The sequence below is a fragment of the Giraffa tippelskirchi genome, chromosome 3 (genome assembly GCF_054371585.1).
Source record: "Giraffa tippelskirchi isolate mGirTip1 chromosome 3, T2T-mGirTip1v1.2.pri, whole genome shotgun sequence".
In the NCBI taxonomy this organism is placed as follows: Eukaryota; Metazoa; Chordata; class Mammalia; order Artiodactyla; family Giraffidae; genus Giraffa; species Giraffa tippelskirchi.
The window spans coordinates 4,663,236-4,689,833 of NC_137277.1; the positions used below are offsets into that span (position 1 = coordinate 4,663,236).

Here is a 26,598-nt window from a genome sequence, read left to right on the forward strand (position 1 = left end):
GAAACAAGGATGAAGAGAAATTGAATGACTGATCTCTAGATACAGAACACCTATATGCCTTCAGTTAGAACAGAAACAAGGCCCAGGATAAACATTTAGCCCACAGGAGGAAAAAAATGGTTCTACAGACAAGTGCCCTGGGTTGAAGGCATCCGCAAATACACTCAGTGAGAGGGTCTCAAACCCTGTGATTTTTGGAGGGGAGGCAGAAATCAGGGTTGCATATTTCCAGGAAAGACATCAAGGAGGAAATCTGAGAAGCCAGACGTCCTTCAGTGAGGAGAATGTTAGACACTCAAATCCGATCTCTGCATCAAGAGGCAACAGGCCTGCAGTGACCACAGTCAAGGTCGCCTGGCACCTCCCAGGATTCTGCATGGCCTTGGAATGCCCTGGGGTGTGGGAGACACTGCCTTTGTCCTTGTACACTGAGGAACCAGTGGACTCACTGTGTGAATTCACAAGAAGAGCTCTTCTCGTTTGGTTGCATTGCTTTTCCCTCCGTTGCTTTTAATTGCTTATGACTTAAGTATTGAGTCTCAGTCCAGTGATGTGATTTTCCTTCTCGCCAGCCCTGGGAGAGCTCATTCATTCTTAGAGCTTTAATGATGACCCAAGAACAGATGGCTTTCATGTTTAGAAGTCAAGTTCTGAACTTCTATCCAAGCTCATGTCTCCTTGTACCCCAGATTCCTGTTGGGTATTTGCGTTAGTCTCTAAATCTTCCTTCATATTAATATATCCAGACTATCTTCCCTCAAACTCTGTTCCTGTCCCAGTCTCCCTATAGCCATCAATAAAATCATTCCTCTGATTCCCTACCCCCTTTCCTTTCTCTTGGGCACTCCATTTGTTGTTCATTGAATTTGTTACAATATCATTTCTGTTTTATGTTTTGGGTTTTGTTTTATTTTTTTTTTGGCCAAATAAGTAACTGCCTGTTTAGGACATGGGCACTGCCCACTCATGTACTGGGACCTGGAGTCAATGTCAACCTCAATGTCTAGCAAGTAGCTTGGCCTTGTTTGACACTGTATGCTGCTGCTGCCGCTAGGTCGCTTCGGTCGTGTCCGACTCTGTGCGACCCCATAGACGGCAGCCCACCAGGCTCTGCCGTCCCTGGGATTCTCCAGGCAAGAACACTGGAGTGGACATTGTATAGAAAAGCCTTAAAAGGCTGGCCCCCTAACCCAGGCTGTTTGAGCAGGGAGTTGTTTCAACTCCCCCATCCATGAAGTCAGGTTCTCAAATGCCTCTTCAGGTTCCTCCAATGAGGGTTGTGGTGGCTCAGAGGTAGAGAACCTGCCTGCGATACAGGAGACTTGGGTTCCATCCTTGGGTCGGGGAGATCCTCTGGAGGAGGAAATGGCAACCCACTCCAGTATCTTGCCTGGAGAATCCCATGGACAGGGGAGCCTGGCGGGCTACAGTCCATGAGGTTGTAGACATGACTGAGCGACTGAACAACAACAGCTCCTTCCCGTCACCCCTTTGGAGCCCTTGCTGATCCCCGCAGAGTCCTGTCCCTGCACCTGCCTCCCCCCGCTCCCCAACCCCGGCCCCAAGGAAAGCAAAACCCTGCAAAAGGGCGGTGGGATTACCACAAATGAAGTCAGGCTAATCCCGGGCAAGGGCCTTTTATCCAGGAAAAGTCTCCATCGAGCCATCATCAGAGCCCTCCACAATCTCCTCTTAATAACTCGCATGCCGGAACGCTGCAGAGATTAAACTCGGGAGGAATGCGATGCTCTGCAGCCTGACATGGAGTGGCGAAGCCAGGAGAGGGGGGCGGGTGAAGAGCAAGGCGCAGGAGGGAGCCAGACAAACACCAACATGCTCTGCGATCTTTCCGCTGGGAGCCTTTGTTCCGCCGGCACGTTATTTGGTGACCTACACGGGGCATAATAATGCATTTTATCTGTTCCGTTTATGACGTGTGTGTGTCATAGGTGTACATGCACATTACTGGCTATAAAATATGTGTCATATGTGCCAGAGAGAGAAAGAAGAGAGAGTGTAAAGGCCTCTGACTCAGTGAGAATTTGCTTTCTCTTAGGCAAGCTGCACCCTAGCTGTGATGAGCATCCCAAGCAGAAAGTTTCTGAGAAGTCACTTCAAGAAGTAGAAATAACTATTTAAAAATTGTTTTTCAGTTATTTTATGTCGTCTGCAGTTTCTTTTTTTGTATATTTGGCTGCGCCAGGTGCCAGGTCTTAGCTGCATCCTGCGGCATCTTTCTAGCTGCTATGTTTGAGCTCTTCGCTGTAGTGTGTGGGATCTAGTTCCCCGATCAAGGATCGAACCCAGGCCCCATGCACTGGGATCTTGGGGTCTTGGCTGCTGGACCACCGGGGAAGTCCCAGAAATAACTTTTTAAAACTAAAAGAAAAAAGACTGTGTTAATTCTCAAGTTCCAGAGCCTGGACAAAGAATAAGCAACATGACCTTCCTTGACATTAGTTTATTTTCCGGAAGTTGTCATAGACAAGAGAAAAATGGGATGAGAAAACAACTAGATATTGAAGATGTTGCAATTTCTTCAATAATATTGAGTATTACTGAAGAAATTACATGACTGCACGTTCACTTCCTGTTTGCAGACCTACAACAGCAAGTCTGTGGATTTTTATATTCTCCGGAAGATGTTCTTGATTAATGAAATTTTCATGGAGAGGCTTCCATAGTGGAATTTAAAAAAATAATTGGGGGGCTCAAAGAAGTCTGGATTCAAATCTTGCCTTTACCCCTTGGGAGCTGTGCGATCTGGTGTAACCCTCTTTGTCTCTTGGTGAGCCCATTTGTTTAAATGGAATAGCGATACCTACTTTGCAAGTTTTGTATAAAGAGAAGGTCCTTTATGACCCAGTATGCTACATAGAGCTTTATCATCTCATATTTACAAAGATGCACCAGGGGAGTGATTTTGCCTCTAAGATAGTCCTTCCTACCTTCTGCAAAATAGATGGGACAACAGCCACGCCAAGGGAGAAGGAGCTGAAAGAAATTGAGTCTCTCTGACTGCCTTTGGGGGGCCATCTTAACCCCCTGCAGTGTCCAAGAAGGAAAGACAGTGAATTCTAATCCATCAAGCTGCCCCAGAGTCTCAGAATACGTGTTATTTCTTAGTAATATAATTCTCTTAGGAGACAGGATTGACGTCAGAATTGGTTAATTTAGACTTCCGCATAGACAGGTGGGGAGACGCTCAAGACATCTTCAGGACCGTTTATTGACTCCAGGTGAGCTTGCGCTTTACAGGATGCAATTTACACTCCTGGATTCAAGCAGGGCCGAGGCTGCACTCTCACTGACCACCTGAGTCCCTTCCCCGTAGTCATACGTTAGGTCTCTAGAGCCACATGGTCATTCACTCATTCACTCACTCAGCAACTGTGTATTTCAACTGCTTGTTGAAACTGCTTTCAGAATACTTCTGGGGGACTTCCCTGGTGGTCCAGTAGCCAAGACCCCAAGCTCCCAATGCGGGGGGCCCAAGTTCGATCCCTGGTCAGGGAACTAGATCCCACATGCCGCAACTAAAAGTTCACATGCTGCAACTAAAGATCCTGAGTGCTGAAACTAAGACCCACGGCAGCCAAATAAATAGCTAAATAAATATATTTTTAAAAAAGAATACTTCTGGGAGGGACTACCCTGGAGATCCAGTGGTTAGAACTCCGTGCTTCCATTACAGGGGGCGTGGGTTCCATCCCTGGTTGGAAACTGAGATCCCACATGCCATGCAGTATGGCCAAAACAAATAAACTACTTTTAAAAAGACACCTACAATTTTTTAAAAGAGGATACTGCTGGGAGTTATGATACATGCAAAGGAGAAGTGACAGAAGGACTCCCCTGACTGGAGAACTCATCTTAAAATAATAAGAGACAACTTTGACAAGTCTTAAAAATCTTATCCTGTGGCTTTCTTGCTGCCTTCAGCTGTTTTGACAACCCACTGAAATCATCAAAGACAGGAGAAGACAGGGAAAAGTGAAATGCATATTTTTATTAAGCAGCATTCGAGATACTCAGCAGATTTTTTTAAAAAAGCAAATATCAAAAACAGAGGCAGCATCCTGTTTAACACACGGTGGTTGCCTTCAAGAGATATTTCATCTGATTAAGAAAAAAATGGGCACGGGTACATGGAGAAATCGTCATGTAAGGGAACAATTTAAGAACGTCGAAGCTTTATTCTTTCAACTTTTCTGAAGGTTCGAAATTTCAAAAAATAAGATGAAGATGTCATATTCATTTTCACATCAGTGTCTCAAACAATATCTGTTTTATTGGAAGAGTTTAATGCAGAGAACAGTTGTCCTAATCTGAAATGCAGAGGGAGCTGACTGTGAAAGAAAAAGGACTTGGGTTGAGTCTTTTGAGATAAATTGTAAAGCTCATGATTATTGATGAGATTTCCTTCTCAAGTGCAGAGGCTGTGCCAAGTGCTCTGTGAAAACTGCCTCATAATCATCATCATCATCGTCATCATCATCCACATTAGCTTTGCCCCCCCATTCGACAGAGGGGAAAACTGAGGCTCAGAGACATTATTTGAGGTCTCATGACAAGTGAGGGTGAGAAAGCTGTTGTTGTTCAGTCACTCAGTCATGTCTGACCCTTTGCAACCCTATGGGCTGCAGCATGCAAGGCTTCCCTGCCCTTCACCATCTCCCAGAGCTTGCTCAAACTCATGTCCATCGAGTCAGTGAGAAAACTGGAATGTGAGCAAATCCGAGGTCAGTGCCCATTTCTCTGAGGAGCAGGATTCAGGTAAGTCAGAGAGTATGCCAGGCAAGACCATTTTGCATCAGCATGGTGACAAATGTATCACGACTTGCGAGGAAAAGAACAGGTTGGCTGCAGCAAGGACCATAGCTTTCTCTTTGCCTTTTCGTGCTGTTTGTAGGGTTCTCTTGGCAAGAATACTGGAGTGGGTTCCATTTCCTCCTCCAGTGGACTACATTTTGTCAGAACTCTTCACTGTGACCAGCTGGTCTGGGGTAACCCTGCAGGGCATGGCTATGACAAACCTACACAGCATTTTAAAAAGCAGAGACATCACTTTGCAGACAAAGGTCTATATAGTCAAAGCTGTGGCTTTTCTAGTAGTCATGGACAGATAAAGAAGGCTGAGTGTTGAAGAGCTGATGGTTTTGAACTGTGGTGTTGGAGAAGACTCTTGAGAGTCCCTCGGACAGCAAGGAGATCAAACCACTCAATTCTAAATGAAATCAGCCCTGAATATTCATTGGAAGGACTGATGCTGAAGCTGAAACTCCAATGGTATGGCCACCTGATTCCAAGAGCCAACTTATTGGAAAAGACCCTGATGCTGGGAAAGATTGAAGGCAGGAGGAGAAGGAGACAGATGAGCGGATGGGTGGAGGCATCACTGACTCAGTGGACATGAATTTGAGCAAACTTTGGGAGATAGTGAAGGACAGGGAAGCCTGGTATGCTGCATCTATGGGGTTGCAAAGAGTTGGACACGACTTAGCAACTGAATAACAGCAACAGCAAGGATGACTGGCTGTTCCTACTTCTTGCTTTAGTATGAAAACCCTGAATCTTAGCCTGGCACGAACAAGAACCTGTCCCCCTCCCAACGGTAAATATACATTTCCCAGTCTCCTTTGCACCTGCATATGGTCACATGACTTAACTGTGGCCCATGAGATTTAAGTGGAAACTATCTGCCCAATTTTCAAATAATGTCCTCAAAGGAAAAACCTGTATCCTTCACTCCTTCCTCCTTGCTGGTTGGACTGTGGGTTGGAGAGTTGGATCTGAAATGGCTAATCGTTATCTAGGGTGACCTTGGCACTGGAGGTCACACAAGGAAGCCACAGGACAGAAGCAGGCTGGGTTTCCGGGCACCTGGGTGAAGAACACCATTCCTGTCCTGGGCTGCCTAGACCGGGTCTTTGAAGTAAGAGAGAAGCAAGCCTCTGAGTAGTTTACGTCTCTGTCATTTGGGGCTACCCTGTTACTGGCAATGGAACTTGATCCTAATTAGAACGCAGTCTAATTTGACTTGAGCCAAGTGTTTCTGTGGGTGATCAGTGGCGGAGCAGTTTAGAAAGAAATAGAGATCACGGAGAACTTCTCAAGTCAAGTCAAGGCTATGTCACTTGTTCTGTAGGCTGTCCTGGCAGACAAATGTAATAAAATTGGCATTTCCAGAAGAAGAAATACTTTGGCTGGGTGGCGTACAGTGCCGCAGTCTGGAGAACCGATGAAAGAATTTAAAGCATTTGGGAAATCGAGCCAGTAAGCCAGATGGGAGGTGTTCAGGGCCTCACAGAGGGATGGGGCTGTGAGGTCAGGAACCGGGGCTGTAGGTCTGGGGTACAAAGCTGATACTAAGGGTTAGACTACGGAGAGGTCAAAGGTAACGGATTTCTCCACAGTGGGGGCGGCCGGGAGGGCCTGTGGTACCTTGGCAAAAACAGAGGCACCAGAAAGTGAAAAGAGAGTCCCACAGGGATGGAGAGTGTATCTTAGGCTCGTGGAGGTCCTGCCAAGACATCTCGAGAGGCCCAGGTGGGCTGTCCAAGCCTGTAGCTCATTAGAGGAAAAGTCTGAAGATGCAAGTTTAGACAACGTTCGGCATGAAAGATAGAGCTGAAACTGTGACCGCAGATGAGTTCTTCAAGGAATGTGATACGGAAATCGGACCGAAATCCTAAGTATGAGGATGGAAAGACAGGCAGCAGAGAGAGAAGGGGTGAGACAAGAGGGAGGAGATGAACTGGAAACACTGTTGTAGAGTCGAAGGCAAAACCCTCCATCGACAATGGTACGTAGAAAAGAAAGAGACGACCCACGGAGAAAAGATGATTGAATGAGACAACAAAGAGGTATTATTGACCTTTCGGTGATGGTCAACAGACAGCTGGGAGTGGAAGCCTCGTTTCAGGGGAATTGAAGGATGAATGTCTTACATGGGAAGGGAGGCACATTTGAGAAACTTGTTTATGAATGGAAAAAAGAAAAAAAATAGCCAAGACATCAAGCTTAAAAGAACAGTGGTGTCAAAGCTCTTTATTGGGAGCGGGATCCCTGTATGTATGAGTTAACTCTAATGCAAACGGGGAGGAGTTGCCTCTTTAAGCCTCGGTACCGTCAAAGGTAGCCAGTGAAAGTAGAGGATAAATTATCGTCTGTGAAAAATACACAGCGCCGAGCATGGCGGGTAGCAGTTACCCATCAAAGGTCTACTTACCCGTGAATGCCTTCGGATGATTCCCTTTATTTTATCAGGTATGTTTAGACCCAGCTAATTGGCCCCCAAATGAGACCCTGCTCTCGTGGAGAGCAGATCCGAGTTTGCTGTGACCCCCATTCCAACCGTTTAAAGAAGCAGTCCGCCGCACCTGTCCCGTGGGGTTCAACAGCTTTCGAGGATCTGTTAGGGAAGAAGGAACCCTCAAAGCGGCGACTCAAACAATTCCTGTTGGTCCACAGCAGCCAAGGAGCATACAAAAGTATTTGTTGTTGCTGTTCAGTCGCTCAGTCGTTTCTGACTCTGCCATCCCATGGATTGTAGCCCACCAGGTTCCTCTGTCCATGGCATTCTCCTGGCAAGAAAACTAGAGTGGGTTGCCATGGTCTCCTCCAGGGGATCTTTCTGACCCAGGTACCGAACCTGGGTCTCCTGCATCAGCAGGCCGGTTCTTTATCACTAGTGCCACCTGGGAAGCCCCGCCCTGCCCTGCACTATCTCTGTATCTCTTCACTATGCAAGGGTATGGGAATACCAAAGGATAGCCAGACTGTGTGCTAAGCCAAAGCAGACATCCTTTCACCAAAACCATCCCATGAAGTTGCTGCCTCAGTCTCCATCTCACACCTGAGAAATCTGGGACTCAGAAGAACTCTTACGAGAACACATGGTCATCTGTTGCAGAGGCTTCCCAGCTGCTCCGGTGGTAAAGAATCCTCCTGCCAATGCAAGAGATGTGGGTTCCATCCCTGGGTCAGGAGGATCCCCTGGAGGAGGAAATGGCAACCCACTCCAGTATTCTTGTCTGGGAAATTCCATGGACGGAGGAGCCTGGCGGACTACAGTCCACGGGGTCTCAAAGAGTCAGGTATGACTTGGCGACTGAGCACGCACCTTCTGCAAAGTTCATGGTGGGGGTGGGTTGAGCTCATTTGGCGTCTGGAACCCAGGAATTCCACCCTCACTCGACGGGTCTCTTTTCGTTCAGATGTTCGGAGACCTGGCAGTCTACTCAGCACTCCCTGTGCTTCCACGGACATCTTCCCAGAAGGTAAGAAGTCAGGGCTGACCCAGATCTGGGGTGAGACAGTCGCAGGACAGCAGTGATACCGGCCTAACTATGGCCAAGGGCAGCCAGAAAGAAGGCCGAGCCTGTTCTCAAGCAGGGAGAGGGTGCGGGGCGGGGAGTTCAGGAACCCAGGTGCCAGAGGCCACAGAGCCCCATCTGCTCTTTCATCCACAAGCAGAACGGGGCCAGATCCACGGGCCGGAGTTTGAACTTCCAAACAGTCTGGCAAATCCTGACCAGTGTTACGCCTTCCCCAAGGCCCCTGCAGCCACCAAAGCCACGACTCCATGGAGACAGACACAACTCTGACCTTCACAGATCACAGTCATCGTGGGGCTGGCCAGCCCCTGGATGGGCTCCACCCAACTCAGACACCTCCAAATAGCTATTCTCCAAAGCACGCCCGGGACGGTTACCTCTCTACGTGAAGTAAGCTCAGAGATGAAAGACCAAGGTGATCATTTGAGTCCGGCTTATGCGCAATTATGCATTCATCAGTCAGAGCTTTAATTACCCGGAGATAAAGGTGCCTTTAACGTTTGGGGGAAAACTGGCTCCAGCAAAATGCATTTCTTTTGTCTCCCAGCCAGGGACAACTAACTGTTATCCTGGGAAGGGCTTAGTGGGGAGACTCCAGCCTAAATCATAAAAGGCTCTTGGCCATTAAAGGTGATCCCGCTGAGATGGGCACAGCATTCATGGGAGACCCTGCATGACCGGGAAGCTCCGAAGAGCTCCCGAGGCAAGGGCACTCCTTGAATGATGGAGAACGAGAAACCTCAGGGACACAGAGGGAGGTGCAGAAGGAAGAGGGCAGGGGAAACTTGGATCCTTAGGTAAAGCACCATCTCGCTACTTCCTGACATGAAACACAGAATCTCAGACTCAAGACCTGCTGAATCAAAATCTGTATCTTCTGTGAGCCCCGGTGGTTTCCCTGTGCATTAAAGTGTGAGAGGCATTGATTTAGGGACCTCATACCCCAAGACAAGGGCTTCCCAGGTGGCTCAGTGGTAAAGAATCCCCCTGCCAATGCAGGAGATGCAGGAGACATAGGTTTGGTCCCTGGGTCGAGGAGGAAATGGCAACCCACTCCAGCATTCTTGCCAGGAATATCCCACGGACAGAGGAGCCTGGTGGGCTGCGGTCCACGGGGTCGCAAAGAGCTGGACACAACTGAGCAACTGAGTACACATGAGCACACATACCCCAGGACAACATGCCGTCTGCTCACGATTAAAAACAAGGAGCTGGTCTTTGCTCTCTCTCCTATTTATCTGTGCGTGTTAAAGTGGAAGGGACTTCCCGGCGGTCCAGTGGTTAAGACTTCGCCTCCCACCACAGGCAGGGGGGTGCGAGTTCAATTCCTGGTCAGGGAGTTAAGATCCCACATGCCTTGGGGCCAAAAAACCAGAACATAAAACAGATGCAATATTGTAACAAATTCAGTAAAGACTTTCAAAATGGTCCACATCAAAAAAAAAAAATCTTAAATAATATAAAGAGAAAAACTGGAAGCAGAAATGTGCATATGTGTGTGTCTAAGGAGCGCTGTTCTTTTTTTAACATCTGGCAGAAGGAAGAGATTTTTCCCTTCCAGTGTTGCTTTCAAAGGTAAACATAATTGAACAGGGGCAGAGTGAGGGCGGAAGTAAAGACCATAAAACACACACAATGCCAAATTGAAGTGATTAATAAAGCCGAGAAGAGAAGCCTGCTCAGTGCCGTGTGAGATGCGACAGACAGGTCAGGGCAAACCTAGGGAATTGACTTCAGCGCCTCTCGCCTAAGGGCTGGGACAGGCAGCAACAGAGACAAAACCATTTCACAACGAGAAGAGGAAGCTGGCGAGAGAGAAACCTCAGAAGAGGGGGGACGGGGTGAGAAGAGATCCTGTAGGGAGAGAAATGCCTTGGGTGACGAGGTTATCGGTGCGGTGGGATGTACTGCAGCATCCACACCGTACCCACAAGTCGGATTAACAGACCACAGATGCCAGGCGTCCAACGCTGAGGGCTGAATAATCCGCCAAAGTCCTAGGGTCTGAGGCCAGACTTGCCTTCTCATCTGAACGCTGCTACTTACTAGAAATGCAAATCAGGAGGAAATGTAAATTTTCTCATGGATCCTCAACTTCCTCATCTGTAAAATGGGGGTAATTCTACCAACCTCAGAGTGGAAATGATGAAATGAGATAGGGCATGTTAAACCTTAGTGTAAGACAACAAGTGAGATCTGACATTGCAGTGCTCTGTGGTGACCTAAACGGAAAAGAAACACAAAAAAGGGGATAAAAATTCGTGTAGCTGATTCACTTTCCTGTGCAGTAGAAACTAACACAGCATTGCAAAGCAACTGTACTCCAATTAAAAACCAAACCAAAACACATTAACCCAAGTTGCAAAGCCACACCCAGTTTCAAGGGTTGGAAAATAGTACTTCTTGATGGGGGAAGCCATTCTTTTTCTGATTTATGCAAGATATCAATGCATTTATAAACAAACAAAGCCAAACTCTCAGTACAATGCCTGGTACATATCACACTCTCAAAATGATAGCTATTAAACTTTTCATTTTCCCAGCAATATTCCAAGCATTACCAGTTTCCCAGAAAATGTCTTCTCTTGGCCCTGACCTTAACCTGTGTTCTGAAAGAGTGAGGAGAAATGATTCAATTGCTTTTATTTTTTTAAAGTTTTTTTTGATGTGGACCATTTTTAAAGTCTTTATTGGATTTGTTACAATATTGCTTCTGTTTTATGTGTTGTTGTTTTTTTTTTTTTTTGGCTGTGAGGCTTGTGGGATCTTAACTACCCAGCCAGGGACCAAACCCACAGCCCCCCACACTTCGCCATTGGAAGGTGAAGTCCTAACCACTGGACTGCAAGGGAAGTCCCTCGGTTGCTTTTATAAGCACTGTCCTCTGCTCCCTTAGTGCTCCCATGGATTCCAATCATTCAGTCAGGAATTGCAATAGCTTATTGTATTAACCAACTCAACGACACTTGGGGCATCAAAGCATCCATGAAGGACTTCCCTGGCGGCTCAGTAGTTAAGAATCCACCTGCCAATGCAGGAGACATAAATTCGATTCCTAGTCCGAGAAGATCCCACGTGCCTTAGAGCGACGAAGCCCTTGCTCCACAACTATTGAGCCTGTGCTCTAGAGCCCGGAAACTGCAACTACTGAGCCCACGGGCCACAAGCAGTGAAGCCCGTGCGCCTGGAGCCTGTGCTCTGCAGCGAGGGGAGCCACCACAGTGAGAAGCCAGAGCACCACAACCAGAGAAAAGCCTTCTCAGCAACGAAGACCCAGCACAGCCACAAACAAATAAATAAAATGCAAGAAAAGCATCTGTGGGAAGGAGAACGAAAATGCACAGAACACGGGACAAATGCCTGATGTCTCCTCGAACACGCGCACGTGCGTGGCTCTCAAGAAGTGTGGGAAGGGATTTGAGCCAACTTCCTGGACCTTCTGGAAGTAAACCTATACTCTCATGAATGACTCCGGTAGGCGGCAAGCAGCTCTGCACTCCCTGGGTCCCTGGACCGTTCCTTCCATACTGGGTCCCTCAGACGAGGGGATGCGGTGCTGAGGAAGCCAGACTTGGTCACCCTTTGAGTGGCTTCTTTGCACTATGGTGCAATCTACATCCCAGACCAGATCATCTGCTGTACACATGCGTGTCTTTGGTCCCCATGATGATGGCCTGGAAAGGACTCAGAGTGGGAGGCAGGGAGGCTTCGAGAGTGATGCTCCACAGTTGATGAGTCACAGGTGCCTTTGTCAGACACTGTCAACCCGACAAAGGACCTTCCAGACATGCCAGGGTGCAGTCATCAACCTGAGGGTCTGTCTGGCTTAGACTCCTGATTTCAGCCCAGTGATGCACACACCTTTTTGCTTTGAAGGGCTATTTCAGAAATGGTCTCCTAGAAACGACGCTATGGGCACACAACTCCTGCCAGGTCATAATTATCTATTACTCCTTTGGAAAATAAGAAATCATCCCCGCCCCCTACTATTTCACTTGTTCCTCTGTTAAAATCCCACTGAGCAGGATTGTTGCTGTTGTTCAGTCACTAAGTCGTGGCTGACTCTCTGCATCCCCTTGGTCTGCAGCCCTCCAGGCCCCTCTGTCCTCTGCTACCTCCCACAACTTGCTCAAATTCATGTTCACCGAGTTGGTGATACTATCTAACCATCTCATCCTCTACCGCCCCCTTCTCCTTTTGCCCTCAATCTTTCCCAGCATCAGGGTCTTTTCCAATGAGTCAGCTCTTTGCATCAGGTAGCCAAATTATTAGAGCTTTAGCAATACCCAGTGCTAACTCAGGGCCTAGCAATTTGACTGACTCATCTCCTGATGATAAATCTCTTCTAGATCCAGAGTGATGTATATGGAAACTTGACTTAAATATTCTACTTCAACTTTCTCAGGGACATCCATGAACCATCCATGAAATGCCCCCAACTTTTTGGACCCCAAGAACTGGTTGCATGGAAGACAATTTTTCCATGGACCAGGAGTGGGGGATGGTTTGGGGATGATCACACTGATCGTGCACTTTATTTCTGATATTATTACATCAGCTCCCCCTCAGATGATCAGGCATTAGATCCCAGAGGTTGGAGTCTCCAGCAGTGGAGGATACAGTATTTGCCATCGGCTCCCTCTACTCTGTCTTCTCCCTCCACTAACAGTCTATAAACAACTCTGCACCTGGCCATAAACCACAATCCACTGTTAGCCCCAAAGAAAAAAACAGCAATCAATTGCAAAAATCTTGGCTTCATTTGCAGACCCTTATAGCACTTACTCATATCCAAATGGTTGCATCCTGAGCTCCTCTAATGGGCAAACAGAGGGGTGAAACAGTTCCTCATTAGAGCCAACCGCAGGGAGTACCAGGACGAGTAATCCCCCGGAGGGTCACCAACACATGTGTCATCTTGGACCCACTGGGTGAGATTATTCCACCTTCAGATGGCTTGTTCCACAAGCCGACCAGCTGCTCAACCCCTGGATGCACTGCGCTGAGATTATCCCAAGACAACTCGGTTTTCCAATGGGCTTTTCCAACGTGAAGGTAAGAGAGCTCCAGTTTGGTCTCAGAAACAAAAATAAAACATGAGCAAGCATCCTCAAATGGATGCTTTCCGCTTCAAGATGCTTGACGTGTCAGAAATAAACATTTCTGCAAAGCCGAGTTTTAATTCAATTTCCGAAAACTTGTCCATTGGCTTTTGATATTTTAGAACATCAGGCTCTGACCAAAGTTCAGAATCACAGGAGGCAGGACGCAGAGTGGTTCATGCAGGGACTTGGTGAGAAGATGAACGTGAGCTTCCTGGCTTAGGGAGTCCCTGTAGTTTTCCCAGCCTATTTCCACATTCGTCAAATGGGGCCAATGACACAGGGCCTGTCTCGTAAGGAGGTTTGAGGAGTGAGCTAGATAATTCATAACACATTGAGTCCAACAGACAGTAGCACTCAATAATATTTAAAGCAAATAGGAAAAGAGAATGTCTGTCATCCCAAACCTTTTCTCTTCTCTTTCAAGTTAAAATGCAATGTTAATCACCAGGATGGTTTGTTTCCAAGCAATAATAGAAAACCATCCATCCTCGCGGCATTTAAATGAAATAGACATTTCATCTCATTGACACAGATGCAGAAAGAGGTGGGGTGGGCCTGAGGGCAAGGAGCAGGCGTATTTGACCTAGGGGCTGGGAGGAGAGCGAGGGGAGGTACCATTTTAGTTGCTCTATGGCGATCCAGTGAGATTTGGCTTAGCATCTCTTAACTAGTGAGATACTGACTCAGTTGATGAAAAATGGAAAAAGTGAAGAGGAAAGCATGAATCCCATTAGGCCGCCTCCTCCTTCTGTGTGTTGGCCGCTGAGCTAAACGCATCACAGGCTTCCAATAACTCTGAACTAATAATCAAATTTAAAAGCGAGGAAATCATTGTTCTTCCCAACCTGGCTGCCCGCCCAGCTGCTGCTCGGAGGGTGATGAGCCGATTTTTATCTGCGAGTAGATCTCCCCTTTGCCCGGAGAAATGCAGGAACCCCATCCAGCTGGAAGACTTTTCTCAGCAGCTTTTGCTTGGACCATGTGCCTTCTTTCCCAGCACAATCCTCCCCACACCCCAGGGAAACTCACCCTTGGCTTTTTTTTTTTTTTTAATAAACAACTAGATGTGTTCCAGTTTCTTTAAGGATCAAAGCATAAAGAGTCTACTTTTGGCTTCCAAGTCTGCACTGCCAATATCAGAGTTCTATGAAAACTGATCATAGCCCAGGAAAGGCCAGGGAGAGATGCCACTAGTTCTTCAAGCTAGGAGGGCCCTGGAGGTTCCACACTGACTCAGACCTGGAGATGGAAGACACTCTGCAGACTGCAGTGGATTTATGTCCTCTCTGCCCAGGCTCCGTGAGCTCTCCCACTGTTGGCCTCAGTTACTTCTTCCTGGGAAGTTGCTGACTAAAGACTGAGTAGTCGAAGGGGGTTTGTTATCAGAGATGGCCAAAAAAATTTAAAAATTGAATGTCTCAAACGAGTAGGGGTCAACATATGTTAAAGGTGGTTATAGAAAATCTTGGTTTCTTAGGAGTCTCTGTGCTATCTGTTGTTGTTGTTCGGTCTCTCAGTTCTGTCCGACCCTTTGCAACCCCGCAGACAGCAGCATACCAAGCCTCCCTGTCCTTCGCCATCTCCCAGAGCTTTGCGCAAACTCATGTCCATCGAGCCGGCGGTGTCATTCAACAATCGTGTCCTCTGTCGTCTCCTTCCCCTCCTGCCTTCAATCTTTCCCAGCATCAGTTCAGTTCAGTGGCTCAGTCATGTCCAACTCTTCATGACCCCATGAATCACAGCACGCCAGGCCTCCCTGTCTATCACCAACTCCCAGAGTTTACTCAAACTCATCCCCATTGAGTCGATGATGCCATCCAACCATCTCATCCTCTGTCGCTCCCTTCTCCTCCCACCTTCAATCTTTCCCAGCATCAGGGTCTTTTCAAATGAGTCAGTTCTTTGCATCAGGTGGCCAAAGTATTGGAGTTTCAGCTTCAGCATCAGTCCTTCCAATGAATATTCAGGACTGATTTCCTTTAGGATGGACTGGTTGGATCTCCTTGCAGTCCAAGGGACTCTCAAGAGTCTTCTCCAACACCACAGTTCAAAAGCATCAATTCTTCGGCACTCAGCTTTCTTCACAGTCCAACTCTCACATCCATACATGACCACTGGAAAAACCATAGCCTTGACTAGATGGACCTTTGTTGACAAAGTAATGTCTCTGCTTTTTAATATGCTGTCTAGGTTGGTCATAACTTCCCTTCCAAGGAGTAAGTGTCTTTTAATTTCATGACTGCATTCACCATCTGCAGTGATTTTGGAGCCCCCCAAAATAAAGTCAGGCATTGTTTCCACTGTTTCCCCATCTATTTGCCATGAAGTGATGGGACCGGATGCCATGATCTTAGTTTTCTGAATGTCGAGCTTTAAACCAACTTTTTCACTCTCCTCTTTAACTTTCATCAAGAGACTCTTTAGTTCTTCACTTTCTGCCATAAGGGTGGTGTCATCTGCATATCTGAGGTTATTGATATTTCTCCCAGCAATCTTGATTCCAGCTTGTGTTTCTTCCAGCCCAGCGTTTCTCATGATGTACTCTGCATATAAGTTAAATAAGCAGGGTGACAATATACAACCTTGACGTACTCCTAGTCCTATTTGGAACCAGTCTGTTGTTCCATGTCCAGTTCTAACTGCTGCTTCCTGACCTACATACAGATTTCTCAAGAGGGTCTCTTGTAATGAGTTGGCTCTTTGCATCAGGTGGCCAAAGTATTGGAGATTCAGCCTCAACATCAGTCCAGTGAATATTCAGAATTGATTTCCTTTAGAATTGACTGGTTGGATCTCCTTGTAGTCCAAGGGTCTCTTAAGAATCTTCTCATACACCACAGTTCAAAAGCATCAATTCTTCAGCACTCAGCCTTCTTTATGGTCCAACTCTCACATCCATACTTGACTACTGGAAAAGCCATAGCTTTGAGTATACTGCGCTCTGTGCTATAGAAGCTTCTAAAATACAGGGGAAGAAATTCTGACAAGGGTATTTGATTCGTAAAGAAGAAATATGACTTAAGTAACTTTAGAGTCCAAAACAAAGGCTGTCCACACAACCCCAAAATGCTAAGTGGATCTTAAAAGGAGAGGTATGGAGGTGCCAAAGACCTCTGAGCTCTGAATTTTACCCAGACTAAGCCCATTTTTTGTTTGTCTAAGCTGTGCATGTTCAACTGCTCAGTCTTGTTCAACTCTTTGTAACTCTGTGGACTGTAGCCCACCAGGTTCCTCTGTCCATGGGATTTTACAGGCAAGAATACTAAAGTGGGTTCGCATTCCTCCTCCAGGAGATCTTCCTGACCCAGGGATTGAACCTCATCTCCTTCATCTCCTGCATTTGCAGGCAGATTCTTTACCACTGAGCCACCTGGGATGCCTATTCTAAGCTATAGGACACTGTATTCTAAGATAACCCAAGGCAGAAAAATCTGGGTAACAGAAAGAAAAAAAGCAATGAACTTTACAGAGGAATCACCAAGGATTTCCTCCCACGAGCTCCTTGAATGTCTTTAAAAACGTCCCACTTGAAGTGTTCCACATCTTCACACTAGGATGTCTAGGTACCTGTCTGTTGCAAAGGTGAGGCTCATATCATAGAGGCTGTAACTTTTCAGATGTTTTGTCTTTGGAAAAGAACATCCTATAGTTATCCCAATCAGTGAAAGAGTTTGAATTCTATTTCCCACACATTGGGAGGAAGAGCAGAATGAAGCCCTTGCCCCCACCAGTTCCAACTGCAGCTGTGGACCCCTCACCACATGGAAACTATAGTGCTCAGGGAATCGGGAAAATGAGAGTCTCACATTGCATGGAGACTGCCCACCCATCTTTAGAAAATGAACTCCAGAAAGCCCTGAGCTGTATTTGTGTGGGTATATGCATGTTCCGTCACTCACTCGTGTCCAATTCTTTGTGACCCCATGGACTATAGCCTGCCAGGCTCCTCTGTCCATGGGATTTTCCAGGCAAGAATATTGGAGCAAGTTGCCCTTTCCTTCTCCAGGGGATCTTCCCGACACAGGAATTGAACCTGTGTCTCTTGCATCTCCCACATTGGCAGGCAGATTCTTTACCACTAAGCCACCTGGAAAACCCTTATCTGTATTTACTGGACCAATTTTTTGGCCCCCAGGTAAGCTTGATGCTTCAAGCACATAGCCTCAAGGTCCAAGTCAGAAAAGCAAGAAAATAAAATAGCCGGGGGAGTCCAAGAGACTTGATGCTTTACAAATAAGTTCTTGGAGTTTCTAGTGTCAACTTCTGGAGGGGATGAGGGTGTGAGATTGCTTCCTGCATCAGCTCTGGGCCCCTCTGGAGGAAGCCCATTTTGATGTTTCAGCGACCTGCTGGTGTGGGACCCTGGGGCCCTAGGTTGGCAATGGCCCAGATGCTGGCTACACAGACAAAAGGCCACTTAGGTATCCCTGGATCCAACCAAGTCATCAAATCCACCCTGCAGTTATCAGTAAAAGTCGAGGACCCCAGAATGCCCTGGGCTGACGTCTTAGGTCAATTTTCACTGACAATTTCAGAGGCAAATATACCCATAGGTAAGAAATCTTTTTCAAAAGGAGGGAGTTAATCCAGCTCAACCGCTCTTTACCTTAGGCTAGCGTTAAGAGAGGAGAGAAAAAAGGGAGAAAGGAAGCTGTCCCGTATCCTCGGGCCTCTGAGCGGGTTTACCCAAACTTTGCCAAGGCGATGTGCGTGTGAGTCGGTCTTCGCTCTGAGCCAAAGTCGCTGACTTGACAGAAAACACCCACCCGGACTGCACCATCGGGTAGGGGCCAGGCAGGGGGCACCGCAGCGTTCCAACTCCCTGCAGGAAGTCAAGAGCTTTCTGCATTTTGTCTGCTTTTCTCTTGGTGTCCCTCATCCCCCTTTCTCCTGTTCCTCACCTTTGAGGGGGAGACAGGAGGACTAGGTTTGTCCAGACACACGAAGCCGGTCCTCCCCGCCGTTAGAACAGAAAGAGGGCGTCAGAGATGCCAGGAAACTCGGGGGAGAAGCGTACCTTCTTACAATGGAAGAAGGCAGATTTTGTCTCCTGACTCCCATCCAGGGCTTTGCTACAGAAATGACAGTGACCTCACCTAGGATCGCCCGGGAAGCCAACATACCTCACAGAGGAAGCACGGAGCCTGCCCCCCACACAGGGAAGGACAACAGGTGTTTGATGAATCAAAGAGTGACTGCAAGATAGGGAATATGGATGGATTAATAAGATAGGGAATATAGAGAATACAGATGAATCAATGAGTCACCATAAGATAAGATAATGGGAAACTCTTTTTTTTTTTTTTTTAATTTTATGAGCTTTTCTTTTGTATTTCATTGTTGTTGTTTAGTCACTAAGTCATGTCCAACTCTTTGTGACCCCGTGGACTGTGGCCTGCCAGGCTCCTCTGTCCATGGGATTCTCCAGGCAAGAAGACTTGGAGTGGGTTGTCATTTCCTTCTCCAGGGGATCTTCCCGACCCAGGGATGGAACCCAAGTCTCCTGTATTGGCAGGTGGATTCTTTTTTTTTTTTTTTTTTTAGTAAATTTATTTATTTTAGTTGAAAAATATGGAACACTTCACGAATTTGCGTGTCATCCTTGCGCAGGGGCCATGCTAATCTTCTCTGTATTATTCCAATTTTAGTATATGTGCTGCCAAAGCGAGCACTGGCAGGTGGATTCTTGACTGCTGAGCCACCAAGGAAGCCCCTTTATTTTTTATTACCCATATTTTATGACTTCATGTAGTAGCAAAAATATATTTCACAATACTTGATATGAATGAAAATCCTATCCATACTTTATTTCAAAATGATATAATAGGATTTTTTTAATAAATATGAGAAAGAGCTTGTGTTTTTATATTCTATGTTTCAGGAAACACAGAAAAGATGTAATTCATGAAGAAAAAAAAAGAGTAATGCAAATGTATTCTGAATTGAGCCCGTGAGGTCCATCTAAATCTTCTGGGAAATGAAGCCCTGTAATTATACTTGGTCTGAAAAAATGAAGGTTTGTGGATTGCTTCATAATTCCTCTATAATCACAAGCTTTCTTCTTTTTTTAAAGAATGTTTATTTTAAAAAAATCTATTTTATTGACATATAGTTGATTTACAAGGTTGTGTTAATTTCTACTCAACAGTAAAGAGATTCAGTTATATATATATATATATATATATATATATATATATATGCACCATTTTTTAATATTCTTTTCCATTATGGTTTATCACAGGTTACTGGATATAGTTCCCTGTGCTATCCAGTAGGACCTTGTTTATCCATCCTATAATATAATACTTTGCAGCTGATACAGAGAACAGGCAACTCTTTCCAAGGTTTCTGGATTTCAGTGTCTACTCACATCTACAAAATAGCCAACAGCAAGAACTCCTGCATCCCTAAGTGTGCAGTTCACAACCCAGAGCCAAACCGCTCCCAGGACCCACGACATAGCCTCCTCTGCTGAGAAGAAGGGCCAGAGTCTCCTCAACAAGTCACCCCCATGCCCATCACAGGAACATCAAGCAGCTGCTGCCCTGGAGTGTCGTCCAAGTGTGTGCTGAGGGCTGAGGACAGACGGTGATGAGGGCAGCTGTCGGCGCAGCTGGGAGCAGACGAGCAGCAAATCCTTAGCCATCCTCCCTCGCAGTACCATTTTGGGCCAAGGCTATTCATTTATAAAAGTAGTATCTCACCTAAAGACTGTCATACTGGGTGAAGAAAGTCAGGAAAGGAGAAATACTGTATTAAGTATGACATCCTTTATATGTGGAATCTAAAAGACATGATATAAATGAACTTACAAAACAGAAGACTCACAGACTTAGGGAACGAACATGGGGGAAGGGTTAGTAGGGAGTTTGGGATGGACATGTACACACTGGTGTATTTAAAATGGATCATGAACAAGGACCTGCTGTCCAGCACAGGGAACTCCGCTCAGTGTTATGTGGCAGCCTGGATGGGAAGGGAGTTTGGGGCAGAATGGATACATGTATATGTACGACTGAGTCCCTTCACTGTTCACTTGAAACTATCACAACTTTGTTTATTAATCGGCTTTACGTGCTTCAGATGGTAAAGAATCTGCCTACAATGCAAGTGACCTGGGTTCAATCCCTGGGTCGGGAAGATCCCCTGAAGAATAGAATGGCTACCCACTCCAGTACTCTTGCCTGGAAAATCCCATGGACGCAGGAGCCTGGTAGGCTACAGTCCATGGGGTCCCTAAGAGTCGGACACGACTGAGCGACTTCACTTTCACTTTTCACTCTCATGCATTGGAGAAGGAAATGGCAACCCACTCCAGTATTCTTGCCTGGAGAATCCTAGGGACGGCGGAGCCTGGTGAGCTGCCGTCTATGGGGTCGCACAGAGTCGGACACGACTGAAGCGACTTAGCATAGCATAGCATAGCACAGTCCACGAGATCGCAAAGAGCCAGACATGACTGGGTGACTAAGCATACACACACACACTCCAAATCAAAATAAAAAATTTTAAAACAAAAAAATATAAAAGTACCATCTCGACTAAGCAGTGCCTTCTGCGGCTTCAGAAAAGAACCAGGATAGTTAAACTTAATGAGGACCAAACCAATGGTGGTGTCCTTATCTTAAGTGAAGCCAGTGAGATTAGCAAGTTGCATGCAACTTAGAGCTTCCCAAAAGACATCGCCAACAACAACGCTCATCTATACATATAAAAGCACTTGAAGAAACGTGCAGCATCTGCAGGGACAGAGGCTGCATGTAGCAACGAACACCCCAAATCACCTTCTCGGGATAAGCTTGCAGCTTCGTGGGCTTTTGTAGCCAAGCCCTGCTGGCTGGCTGCTTAGTTTATCTCCTTAGCGGGAACCATGATGCATTTGGCTGGCTCTTGGCTTCCAATCTTACCTGTAATTTGAATTGAGGGTAGATAGTTGGGGTCAGACAGCGAGGAGCCTACAGGCTTAGAGGGGAGCCTCCTCGCTTGGTGTGGCTCTGCAGGGCGCTGAGGTATCTGTGGAGCTCTGTATCCTGTGCTGGGTCCTCTCAAAAGTCAAGGAGAGGACCGGATTCAACTCCGGCTTCAGGAGCTCCCTGGGGCTGAGCGCAGAACACACCTAGGCCCCTGGGGGCTTGCCATTACCAGGGCACCAGGAGATGTCTTATTTAAGCATCAAGGCTAAGACGGATGCAGCTGTCACTTGTCCAGAATCCCCAGCGAAAAGTGACTCTGGTGCTCAGCACATATATATTTGTTGATTTAAACCAACTCCTACTTCTAGGCTTCCCTGATAGCTCAGTTGGTAAAGAATCTACCTACAAGCAGGAGAGCCCAGTTCAATTCCTGGGTCAGGAAGATCTGCTGGAGAAGGGATAGGCTACCCACTCCAGGATTCTTGGGCTTCTCTTGTGGCTCAGCTGGTAAAGAATCTGCTTGCAATGTGGGAGACTTGGGTTCGATCTCTGGGTTGGGAAGATCCCCTGGAGAAGGGAAAGACTTTCTGGTCTGGAGAATTCCATGGACTGTAGGGTCCATGGGGTTGCAAAGAATTGGACATGACTGAGTGACTTTCATTTCTACTTCTGTCCCTTTCTCTGGGCTTACTCTGTTGCCAGACCAAAGAGGAAATAAATAGTGGTAACGGATGAATTTTTTTCAAAAAATGAGATTGACTTTGGCATGTAGAATATAGTGCTTTTTAAAGCTGTTTTATAGATCTACCCTGAAATGAGCAAATCCAACTACCCACCTCCCCAACCTATGCGTGCCCCTGGTCTACCCTCCTGCAGCCCTGACCTCAGATGGTGTTGTAATTGCTCAAACAAGTGCCTTCATGACCCTCCATCTTGCTCCACGCACCCAAATCCTGCTGAGTCTACCTTCTGGCCTTGCCCAAAATCACTTCCCCCTCCCTCTTCCCACTGGCACTGCTGCAGTTGTGGTCACCTGGCAGGTCTTCCTACACCAATCTCCTCCCCACGTTGCCATCTGTGTAACTCTGTGAGGAGCCCTCCCCATCACACCCCTGTCCTGGACCAAGTGGCCTCCCTAGTACTCGCCCAGCCTTTGGAATAAATGAAAACCCCTTCGTGTCAGCCCTTGCCTGCTGCAACCCTGTTCCAACATTCCATTCTCTCTCCACCTGCCATCTTACAGCCTACTCACTGATGACTCCAAACTTCTCACCGTTCCTGAAACACATCCATTTTTATTTTTCAGTTCGACCAACTTTACCAAGTATCCCTTTATTTGCCAAGCCCCGTGTTGGGCATAGGGGTGCAGGGCAAGGGTTCTCAACTGTAGCACTGTTGATGTTTGGGGGACATGTGTCTTTGTCGTGGGGGCCTGGCGCATGCGTTATAGGATGGTTAGCTCCATCCTTAGCTTTTACCCACTTGTTGCCGGTAGAAACTCCCCCCAAAGTTGTGACAACCAAAATTGTCTCCGGACACAGCCAAACGTCCCTCAGAGGGCAACCTCATCCCCTTTGGGAACCACTGCTCTAGAAGAAGACATGCTCCCTGCCCTCTGGGAGCCTGCCCATGGTTTGTTAGGAGTGATGGGTACCTACAGTGGGTTACATCAGTAAAACTCTGTCAACGTTTGACATCCTGAGACCCTCAAGAGGCCATCTTTTCCCACCTTCACCCCGACCCTTCCATATCCCCTTTAAAGCCCAGCTCTCACGGCGGCTCACCACAACTGGTGCACAGAAGTCAGATTGGGGCTCCCTGCATTGCAATCCCCACACACTTGACTTACATCTTGCTTAATGAATCATTGACTAGCTCTTCCTCTAGGTCAAGAGTCAGCATACTTTTCCTTGTAAAAGTTGAAAGTAAATATTTATTTTGGAACATAGTCTATTACCACCACTCAGTGAACCACTGTAGGTGAAAACAGTCACAAACAATAGTAAGTGATTGGGTGAGTCTGTGTTCCAGAAAAGTTTTATTTATAAACAAGATGGTGGTCTGGTTGTGTTCCAATAAAGTTTTATTTATAATACAAGATGGTGGTATGTCTATGTTCCATCTTGTTTAGGCTGGATTTGGCCATGCCTTGGACCCCCGCTCTGAGCAGTGAACTCCTTGAGGTCAAAGCCCATGTCTCATTGACTCTTGTGTCTAGCACCTCACACAGCACGTGGTGCATCTTAGATACTCTTTAAATGATTAATAGATCAATGGATTGATGATAGACATCATACAAGTATTCACACAACACATCACTATATGATTTTTAGTGTATGCATTAAGAAACTGACCAAAACAATAAAAACAACCTCCATTGTGAATTCAGTAATTAAAGAGCCAAGATGCGTTGAAAGAAGAGATGACCTCCCTTCTCTGGAGCTGGGAGCCGACGTAGGTGTAAGATGGCCAGAGTAACTATAGGGTGCCCCAACAAGTTTGAAATCCATGGAAATAACAAATGAATTTTAGGCATAAATATGTCCCGTGCAATGTTTGGGATATACTCACACTAAAAAAGTTATTGATCGTACATCTGAAATTCCAACCTAACTGTTGTTCTTCAGTCGCTCAGTTGTGTCCGACTCTTTGCGACCCCATGGACTGCAGCACAACAGGCTTCCCTGTCCTTCACCATCTCCCAGAGCTTGCTCAAACTCAAGTCCATTGAGTCAGTGATGCCATCCAACCATCTCATCCTCTGTCGTCCCCTTCTCCTTCTGCCCCCAATCTTTCCCAGCGTCAGGATCTTTTTCAATGAGTCAGCCCTTCTCATCAGGTGGCCAAAGTATTGGAGCTTCAGCTTCAGCTTCAGTCCTTCCAATGAATATTCAGGACTGATTTCCTTTAAGATGGACTGGTTTGATCTTGCAGTCCAAGGGACTGAACTGAGCGCCCCTTATTTTTCTTTGCACCTTATTTAGGCATCGACTGTTGATGCTATCTCCTGTTTCCTTCTTGCAGCCTTCCAGTCAGAAAGATGGAAACCTGTCCGACCTGCTGGTCCACCCTCCCACCCACCAGGAAGACAGCCCCCTGTACAACTCACAGCAGCAGCAAGCAGTTCTGTTGGAACTGGAAATTTAATTAACAAAATGCTAACATGTAATTTGGAGGAGGAGGGAGTGGGAAAAAAAAGCGTTATCACAAAGTTAATAAGAGAACTATTTTAATTACGGTATTTAACAAGTCATGACCATGCCGCTGTGTTCTCCAGGGAAGGATTCACATCATTCAAGAATCTCAGAGCCCAGAAGGGATGGGATGGTGAGCGGAGGTGGAAACGTCACCACACTGTGTTTCTCTGCGGCCTATCTTCCAGGGCTCTGGCTCGGGCCTCTAGAAGCCCCCAAGGAGTCATGTTCTTCTGTCCCATGACTCAGCGAAGAGAGCTAGCTCTCCCCATCTTCCAGCCCAACAGGGAGGCACAGAAAGCCCTGCCGTGGTGTACAAAGCTGCTCTCTGTCCCCACGTGCGCTGGGGAAGAGAGAACTGGGTTTTGTTCAGCACGCTGGCTCCTCCTCTCTGTGGTCCTCCTGCCTGCTCATCAGCCCTGAGTGGCACCTCTCTGTCCCCTCCCCTAAATGCCCCAGACAGGAGCAGAAGCCATGGGCCTTGATGCAGCAAAGAGGGGTGAAGGGAGTGTCTCAGAGCTACGGGGGCCACTGTGACCTGTGGTGTCACAAAACAGAAACAGCCGTGGTAGCAGAGTCACACGGCCTTTGCTCACACAGGCTAATCCCAAATCCACCAGCGTCAGGAGAGGGCCTATCCTCAGTGTGCCGAACAGGGGACCCCACTCTTGCCAGACCTCAGGAGGAGGAGGCTGGCCCCAGGAAGTATAAAGGACATGTGACTTCATGGCATGAGACCAGCCAGCTGGGGACGGGAAGGGCCTTGGCTCCCCCATCACTGATCCTGTGCCCCGTGACTCCCAGGCATTTTGTCACAGCAGCTGGAGGGGCCTCTGTTGGGGGAGGGATGGGTGAACAGCTGGGCACTCAGCCTGCGAGAGTGGCGGCAGGGGAGCGGAAAGTTCAAGCAGGAGCGGGCAGAAGGCACTGCTCCCCAGGAGGCGTATGCCCGTCATGTCACCGAAGGAGGCTCTGAAGTCCCGGACCTGGGAAGTCAAGAAGCGAGGGCTGGTGTTTGGATCATGGCTCTTGGGCATTCACAGTGTCATCAAGGCAGAGAGGAGAGAGAGAAAACACATGTGACCTTAGTGGGATGTAGCCACACCCACACAGATAACCCTCCTGAGACAGATTGAATAGCTCAAACAGCTGACAGAGTTGTATCCGCACTGAGCACTGAAATCGCCACTGCCAAGACTGGCTATGACTTTCTCGATGTTTTCCTTTCCTTCTTTCACTTCTCATCCTGAATTGCAGCAGGTCACAAGCCGTTGGGGGAGCTGTCCACACTAAGAGGACAGGGGGGAGCTGTGAGGACCCAGGGCCCGAGAGAGGTTGAGTGTCCATACAGGAGGACACTGTGCCATGGTAAAGGAGGCAGGGATCAAGACCATCCCCAAGAAAAAGAAAGGCAAAATGGCTGTGTGAGGAGACCTTACAACTAGCTGAGAAAAAAGAGAAGCAAAAAGCAAAGGAGAAAAGGAAAGATATACCCATTTGAATACAGAGTTCCAAAGAATAGCAAGGAGAGATAAGAAAGCCTTCCTCAGTGATCAATGCAAAGAAGTGAAGAAAACAATAGAATAGAAAAGACTAGAGATCTCGTCAAGAAAATTAGAGATACCAACGGAACATTTCATGCAAAGATGGGCTCAATAAAGGACCAAAATGGTATGGACCTAACAGAAGCAGAAGATATTAAGAAGAGGTGGAAAGAATACACAGAAGAACTATACAGAAAACATCTTCATGACCCAGATAATCACAATGGTGTAATCACTCACCTAGAGCCAGACATCCTGGAATGCGAAGTCAAGTGGGCCTTAGGAAGCATCACTATGAATAAAGCTAGTGGAGGTGATGGAATCCCAGTTGAGCTATTTCAAATCCTGAAAGATGATGCTGTGAAAGTGCTGCACTCGATATGCCAGCAAATTTGGAAAACTCAGCAGTGGCCACAGGACTGGAGACAGTCAGTTTTCGTTCCAATCCCAAAGAAAGGCAATGCCAAAGGATGCTCAAACTACCACACAATTGCATTCATCCC

General features: G+C 47.0%; 1 non-coding gene across 1 annotated transcript; it reads right to left on the reverse strand.

The window, feature by feature from the left end:
• Nucleotides 1-19,009: 19,009 nt before the first annotated feature.
• On the reverse strand, nucleotides 19,010-19,116 carry LOC145543849 (U6 spliceosomal RNA). Its single transcript, XR_014081097.1, has one exon. It is a non-coding gene; the product is annotated as a U6 spliceosomal RNA (small nuclear RNA).
• Nucleotides 19,117-26,598: the final 7,482 nt, after the last annotated feature.